Here is a 9109-nt window from a genome sequence, read left to right as displayed (position 1 = left end):
AAAAAATTTTTGGCGGGAAAATATGTCGGAAATTTTTTGGCGGGAAAATTTTGTTTTTCTTTTTATTGAATAAAATAATTTTCATCTAAGGGTAAAATGGTCATTAAAAATTAAAAGAGGACATAAATAAAAATAGCCAGAAAAGAGGGTATTTTTGAAAAGGGGTATATCAAAAGGGGCATTTTTAACAAATTCTCAAAAATATTTCAAAATAAATTATTCAAAGTTTATTATATTATATAAAATTCAACAAAAAAGTATGAAATTGAATTTAAATATCCAAATTTTGACCCGTTACTCAGTAAAAAATTAATTCAATAGATATTATTTTTAAAATAATATCTAAAACTAATATCAACTAAAAAATAATATCTAAAAAATAATATTACTAAAACTTGAATATTTTATAGATTGAATCATTTATATTTGTTTTTAAAAATTCAACTTATGGTATATCCAGAAATAAAACTAGTTTTTATTATTATAAATAATATGATAGTTTATTTGTTTCACAAAATAGACTCATATATAAAAATGAGAGGTGAAGTATAATGATAATTAATAAATTAATAAGTTAAGTTAGATATCAAAGGATTTTATTTGATGAATAATTTAATAAAAGAAATTAATATGGTAAGTTAGATGATATCAAATGATTCTTTAGAATATTCTTTTTAAGATTTTTGGAAACAACGTGCTCTAATAATAAAATCTTCCGAAAATAAATTAAGGTTGCACCCACTATTTAATTTGTAACCAATTAATCTATCAATTAATCTATAACCTATTTGTAACCAACTTATTAAAATTATATAGTCTACAAAACAATTTTGTGTACTTCCGTTTTATTATATAAGGGATCACTATAGCGAGATAATTAGTTTTCATTTTCGTTTATTAATCAATACAATAAAAGTAGAATGTTTCTCTCTGACACATCAGCACTAAGAACAACTTTGGAGATGACACATCAGTTAAAACATTTGACCAATTATATTAAGACAATTAATACAGCTCAGCCCAGTTTTTTATTACCTGGCAACATTCTGAAATATTCACGGTTTCAAATTAAAAAATAACTTTGTCTGCATCCCTTTGGACTTTGGACGAGCGAACCGCTCACGGAGAACAACAGCAAGCTCACCACCGATCTGACTTCCCTCAACCACCAGGTTAGTTCTCAATTTCATTAAGTTGATACAGTTTCTTATTCCTTACCTATTTAGTTTTGCTCCTTTTGATTTTCTTTCACATAAATCACCAAACGAATCGAGAATGGGTTCATTTACTTGTCTCTGTTTCTGTTTAATTCCATTTTGATGATTTTTATCCGGATTCGTCTCTGATGATTAGTTTCAAGAACTGGGTTTGTTCAATTTTAGGCCTTTGCTTCATTTTTTAATCTTTTTAGGGTTTATTCTTTGTTTTTATTTCCCTTTTTAAAGGGGTCTTCGTTTTGATTGAATCAATTGTGTCTTCGGTTCGTGTTAGTATCAGTTTTTTTCCTGATTTTTGTTTGAGCTATTCATATAATATGGATAATGAGATTGCAAAGTTTAGTAAAAGAGTGAATCCACCAAGGTAAATTGACTTTGTTTTGTTCTTCTTCCATAGGTTATGTCTATCTTTTCGATTTTAGGCTGAGTTTTTCATTTGATTTCACTGTCATTAAGGTAATCAAAATTTTCATAGGGTTAGATTTGGTTTGAGTAGAATAGAAGAAATGAGTATAAACATTTTGTGTTTTGTTACAGGTAGATAGTGCGAAAAAACATTGAATACTTCTGGAGGTTGTTCAAGTTCTAACTGAGCTTAATCTCACCATTAAGAAAGCTTATATCTCATTTGATGGTGGCTGGTTCATGGATGTTTTCAATGTTACTGATCAAGAAGGGAAGAAAGTCACCGATGATTTCGTTCTTGAATATATTTGTACATTAAGTAATAGCGATCATTTTCTTGGTTTATATTCAGTTTTGGTTAGTTTTGATAATATGGTTATCAACTCTTTTTTTGTTGTGTGATTGTTGCGGTCTCTTTGTCCTGATGAGTCTTCTTGCTTCAGTCCATCAATGAGATCATCTATTGGTGTCAAACACTATGTCGACTTCTCTGTGATTGAGCTTACAAGAACTGACAGACCTGGTTTGTTGTATGAGCTTTCGCTGTTATGATGGATCTGCAATGCAATGTAGTAAATGTTGAGATATGGACGCATAAAGAAAAAGCAGCAGCGGTTTTTTTTTTGTATGAATGTTAAATTATATTCACCAAAAAAACCATTCTACAGAGTTCTTTAAAACTGTAATTGAAAAGAAACTGAATAAATCAAAACCACAAAAGATGAACTATTTAGACAGGATGGGTATGAAACCAGTACTGCAGACCACTCTCATAACCGGGGGAGGCCGTTAACGTGAGTAGTCGATTCCGAACTGTCTTGTCGATGAACCGTCTTGTCGATGAAGCAGCAGCGGTTTTGCAAGTAACAGAAGAAGAAACCTGCTCTGCAATCACTGATCTAGATAAGTTATCCAAAATCAGGAAACTTCTTTGTTATGTGCTTACAAGTTGATGCAGTGGCAAAAGATTATGTGAACTGGAAACCATGGTGTCTTCTTCTCTCAATGAAACTCACACGGACCGTAAGCTTCATCAATTGATATTTGTTTATAGAGATGACGATGAGTGGGAGAATAATGTTGATGATGAGGATAAATGTGGAAGAGTAAATCCAGATGTGGATGTCTCCAATTTGCATGATTTAGATTACTCAATTGTGATGATCAAATGTAAAGACATATCAAAGCTTCTTTTTGATACCGTCTTTTCTTTGACGGAAATGAATTATGTTGTACCAAGTACTAAGTTCAGAAGTACTATATCTTTGTTACTAAGTACTAAAGTAAGAAGTTCAATGTATTTATCAACTACCTAATTACTTATATCTAGGTTATTGCATAAACCATTGTAAAAGAAATTACTGAATTATTTTCCATAGATTAAATATGGAAATACAATAATAACAAATGAGGTTATGCAAACTGGATTTTTAACCATGAAAATAAAAACGAAAACAAAAACAGTATGAAATCAATTAATTCAAAAAATAGTTCAACAAATATTACAAAATTTTCCAATGGAATATGACGGAAGTCATTCAATTCAAGACGTTCAAATTATCATGAGCTTATGTGAATCATTGTAACACCCGCAAACCAATTTTTGGTATTTTGGTAAGGGTGTCGATCGACACCTTCTAGTGAGGCATCGATCGACACCAGTTGTGGCCGGTTTGGTCGGTTCAATTTTAATTGTCCGGTTTGCGGGGTTGGTTTAGGGAAAACCCTAGCTCGGGTTTTTAAGGAGGGAGCTCGAGTTTTTCTCCTCTTTTGGTCGCTTTTGTCAAAAACAGAGAGAAAGAGGAGGAAAGCTTTGTTCTTGAGTTCCTGGGAGTTTTTGTGAGATTTTCTTGCTGTTCTTGGGAGATCTAAGGCTGGGAAGGTGTTAAAAGCTTGCTAGGAGTGAGGGAATTCGTCCTTATTGGTCAGAAACTTCCTGCAAAGAGGTGAGTGCATGACCATGGCTTATCTAAGCTAAGATCTCTAGATTCTATGTGATTTGGTGCTTATGTGGTTGTTTCTTTGAGTTCTCTATGATATTTCGTTGCTGTCTGGGCTGGGTTTGGCTTCTGGGAGTGCAAGGAGCGGATTGGAGAAGCTTGGAGGCGAGATTCGGAGTTTCTGATCGAGGGGAATCGCTGCTCGGCATCGGTGTCGGTCGACACCAGTTGGGGTGTCGGTCGACACCAACGCGAGGACGGCTCGGGACTTTAGCGAGTGTCGAACGATGCCATGTGGAGGTGTCGGTCGACGCAAACTAGGGTTTTCGGGAGTGTCGGGCAGGGTGTCGGTCGACACCAGTTTGGTGTCGGTCGACACCAGATAGTCAGTGTCGATCGACACCATCTGGTGTCGGTCGACACCCCTTGTTCAGTTACGATGGACGTTGCATGCTATGTATATTGCCTGGTTTGTTTTATTGATTGTTGTTTGTGGCATGTAGAGATCTTATTGCTTGTGTGTATAGCCCAGTAGATGGGAGGATTGCCTCACTGAGTGTTTATCAAATACTCATGCATCTCAATTTGTGTTTGTGGTGCAGGTAAAGGCAAAGTGTGATCGTGGAATCAAAGGCAATGAAGAGGAGGATGTTCTAGGGACTCGATTGGATGTTGTCTGGCATTTGCTAGGGTGCTAGAGTTGAGTCATTAGAAACATTGCTAGGTTGCTGGTTTCATGTTTCTTGTTGTTTGGTATTGAGATATTGCCTTGCTATAATATTGGTTTATTATTGAATATTGTTTATGTTATTCCGCTGTTGAATGTGTTGTGGTTAGGTGGCTAGTGGGTATGGGACCACTAGCTGTAGTTTATTTTAATATATTATATTTATTATTTATTATATAAAAAAAAAGGTCGGTCATTTCAATCATTAATCATGTTTTTTATTTTATTTTAATGATTACAAGGTTGCCACCCAACAAGACACCTGTATATCGATAACTCTATGATGCATTATTAAGAGTCATCTCAAAAAAAGAAGGCATCAATCAAAAATGTCATTTACAAAGAGAATTCAACAGAATCTCCACTACAAAGACACATGTATTTCCAAACATAATAGTAATACTTTACCCATTAAATATCTCGAATACTAACCAAAATGAAACAAAAATATAATGCAGGTGAAGATAACCAAGAAAGAAGAAAATTAAGTCGGAAAAAATAACATTTCACCTTTTCCAAACAACTATTTTTTATTATAAAACTTATTTCATAATCTACGGTTTTATGTAAAAAAACAATGGCCATTCTCATCAATACCACTAAAATAGATATTTTTTGGAGAAAATACCATATTTAGTTTTTTTTCAAAAATACCACTAAAATATTTTTTCTTTCAAAAATACAACAAAATTGAAGTAAAGTTTTAATACTAAAAATTAATTTCTAAATTCTAAATACTAAACCTTATCACTTAAAAACTATACCCTAAAACTAAACTTGTCAACCTAAACCTAAACAAATATACACCCTTAAAAATCAAATTTTGTTTTTGTGATAATTTTGGAAAATTAATTTTGTGGTAATTTTTGGGAAAACTATAAAATGTGGTATTTAGGAAAAAATATTTTTAATGGTATTTTGAGGAATTTATCAAAAAAAAAACAAACAGTACAGTTATTCTAAATCCAAGTAGGTATTTACGTTACACAAACAATGCGATTTAGCTATTCTACCAATAATAAAAAACATTAAAAAAACAACCGAGTAGAGATGCCATCAAATTAAAATCAACATCCAAAATTAATTAAAACAAAACAAAACAACTAACAGTACTAATGGTCCTCCAATACATCCTAATACAAGAAAATACAAAACTAATTATATCTTACAATTCCATGACAATAATAATAAAAAACACCTAAAAATAATAACAAAAACCAAGACAATATAAAAAATAACCAATGAATATTTAGTCAAAAACTATATTAATAATGATTTTTAATTACAAACAGCACAATTCAAAAATAATCTACAAAGTAATATTACAAAAAAAACAAAATCAATCCCGCGACGTAGCGCGAATAATATCCTAGTATAAGTAATTTTATAGTCACTAAATCATAACGCATGAGGTTAAAAAATCATTAATGGATCCGCGTATCTATCCTAATGGACTGGATCCTTAACCGATTTTGTTTCATGGGTCAATAGAAAATACATTTGTCCCACTGGTTAATGGTTAATATTCAGTCATAAAAGCCTATTAATTCAATTGTCAACTAAGCTCTTTCTTTTAAAATGTAACTTTCATCCCTTAAAATCATATAAATAACCATTCTTATATATAATTTTATAAAATGTAACTTTCATTCCTTGAAATCTTATAAATATTTTTTGTAATCCAAAATATAAATATATAAAGATCATTATAATGTTTAATTAATTCAAAAAAATTTAATTTAATGATTTTCTACATTAAAAAAACAATTTGATATTCTATTTCCAAAATTTACTACAAAGAAGAAATCATTAGAATTTAACGTAGCAACATAACTTAAATTAAAGTGAAAATAAAAGAGATTAAAAATTAAACTAATCTTTGGGATTTTTTATTGCATTTCACATGATTTTATAAGGTTTCACTCTCTCCTTATTGGTTCATCTAGCATTTAATTTCTAAAAAAAAATTCTTTTTAATTAAATAAAAATGTAATAATTTAGTGGACAAAAAATGTAATAATTTACATTAATCAATGCTTTAAATTCACACTTTACTACTAAATTGTAACTGAAATCACATAAATTATGAATTGGCTATTTTTTCCATTCATTTTTATTCAAACACACTACAAATTATAATTGTAACTCCTCTGATTAAATTTATTTCTTTGTTTTTATGTATATCTTCTTCCTTCTTTGTCTTATTATTTTTAATTTTCAATTACACATGTATAATAAATATTTTAGAAATGTAACTTTCATCTCTTGAAATCATATAAATAATTATTTTCACATCATCATCCACCATATCTCAAATTCTAAATATTTTTTTGTTTTGTTTATGTTCTTGCATGGATTCAAAACTCATGGTAACAGTGTGATTATATATTTTGTTAGATTTATTATAAATTTTGTTCAATTTTATTTCTTTGTTTTATGTATTTCTGAAACAACCGACCCTTTTTTTTTAATAAATAAATAATAAATAATAATATAATAAATAACTACAACTAGTGGTCCCATACCCACTAGCCACCTAACCACATTCACAATCCAACAGCGGAACAACATACCAATAGATATCCAATAAAACAATATCCAATAACCAAATAAGTAATATCCATCATTAATCCCAAACAGCATAAATCAAACAACCAGCAATCCTAACAATGCTCTAAGACTCAATTCTAGCCACCTAACAATGCCAGATAACCATACAATCAAGTCCCTAGAACATCCTCCTCTTCATTGCCTTTGATTCCACGATCACACTTTGCCTTTACCTGCACCACAAACACAAATTGAGATGCATGAGTATTTGATAAACACTCAGTGAGGCAATCCTCCCATCTACTGGGCTATACACACAAGCAATAAGATCTCTACATGCCACAAACAACAATCAATAAAACAAACCAGGCAATATACATAGCATGCAACATCCATCGTAACTGAACAAGGGGTGTCGACCGACACCAGATGGTGTCGATCGACACTGACTATCTGGTGTCGACCGACACCAAACTGGTGTCGACCGACACCCTGCCCGACACTCCCGAAAACCCTAGTTTGCGTCGACCGACACCTCCACATGGCATCGTTCGACACTCGCCAAAGTCCCGAGCCGTCCTCGCGTTGGTGTCGACCGACACCCCAACTGGTGTCGACCGACACCGATGCCGAGCAGCGATTTCCCTCGATCAGAAACTCCGAATCTCGCCTCCAAGCTTCTCCAATCCGCTCCTTGCACTCCCAGAAGCCAAACCCAGCCCAGACAGCAACGAAATATCATAGAGAACTCAAAGAAACAACCACATAAGCACCAAATCACATAGAATCTAGAGATCTTAGCTTAGATAAGCCATGGTCATGCACTCACCTCTTTGCAGGAAGATTCTGACCAACAAGAACGAATTCCCTCACTCCTAGCAAGCTTCTAGCACCTTCCCAGCCTTGGATCTCCCAAGAACAGCAAGGAATCTCTCAATCTCTTCCCAATAGCTCAAGAACACTCTCTCTTTGTGTTTTCTCTCAAAAACGGCGAATAAGACAAAACAACACGACCCTAGGTCGTTTTCTTCCTTTAAAACTCGATTTAGGGATTCCCTAAACCAACCACGCAAACCGGACAATTAAAATTGAACCGACCAAACCGACCACAATTGGTGTCGATCGATGCCTCACTAGGAGGTGTCGATCGACACCCTTACCAAAATACCAAAATTTGGTTTGCGGGTGTTACAATTCTCCCCCACCAATCTAGATTCGTCCTCGAATCTCGAACAACCATCAGTCAAGGACTCCCGTGCAACCGTCTCCACGGCCCGCACTCCTCCGACCGATCTACAGAAGGTCACCTCTAGGCGATAAACTCACGTTCCAGGCTCATTTGCTCTTGACTTTTTGTACTTTCCTTTACTCCTAGGCCTAAACCTTGAGTTTTTATTGGCTCCTCATCAGACCTAAGTCTGCATGCCAAAATATATAAGGAAAAGTCCAAACTCGTCTCTCGGGTTGCCACCCTACTGCGCGCCCCCGGATTGTCATCCGAAGTCGATATACCACCCATACTCCCGAGCCACAAAGTCTCTGAATATGGCAGTACTAGGAGAACCTAAGTCCTCCAAGAGTCGCGAGCAAACGATTCTGAACACGTCTGAGCCCTATCCCTATCCAGGTTTCCTTCCTGTGGCTCGCGTAAAGCATCTCAATGTCCTACCAACCACATATCCCCTCACCGGGATACCCCATGACCACACAAGTATCATCTTCACGCCACAAAGGCCATCTGTCCCGAAGGACCGTCTGTCCCGAAAGACCATCAGTCCCGAAGGACCGTCTGTCCCGAAGGACCATCAGTCCCGAAAGACCGTCTGTCCCGAAGGACCATCAGTCCCGAAAGACCGTCTGTCCCGAAGGACCATCAGTCCCGAAGGACCGTCTGTCCCGAAGGACCATCTGTCCCGAAGGACCGTCTGTCCCGAAGGACCATCAGTCCCGAAAGACCGTCTGTCCCGAAGGACCATCTGTCCCGAAGGACCATCAGTCCCGAAAGATCGTCTGACCCGAAGGACCATCAGTCCCGAAAGACCGTCTGTCCCGAAGGACCATCTGTCCCGAAGGACCATCACAAAGACACTCTGGCTAAAAAACCCGCCACAAAGGCCACACAAATGTCTAAAAAGACCGCCCCACACGGGCTCACTGACTCAAAAGTCCGCCACTAAGGCCACACCCAAGCCCCTCCAAGGCTCTCCACCGCTAAAATGGACAAATTCCAACTCCCGGAAAACTTTCCATATTTAGCACTTTCCATTTTT

At 35.2% G+C, this 9109-nt stretch overlaps 1 pseudogene; it reads left to right on the top strand.

Annotated features, from left to right (window-relative positions):
• LOC104759602 lies at nucleotides 1535-2938 on the top strand (annotated as a pseudogene).

Source organism: Camelina sativa, chromosome 17 (assembly GCF_000633955.1).
Source record: "Camelina sativa cultivar DH55 chromosome 17, Cs, whole genome shotgun sequence".
NCBI lineage: Eukaryota > Viridiplantae > Streptophyta > Magnoliopsida > Brassicales > Brassicaceae > Camelina > Camelina sativa.
Note: the sequence above shows the minus strand (reverse complement) of the source record. Positions and strands in the feature narration are given on the sequence as shown.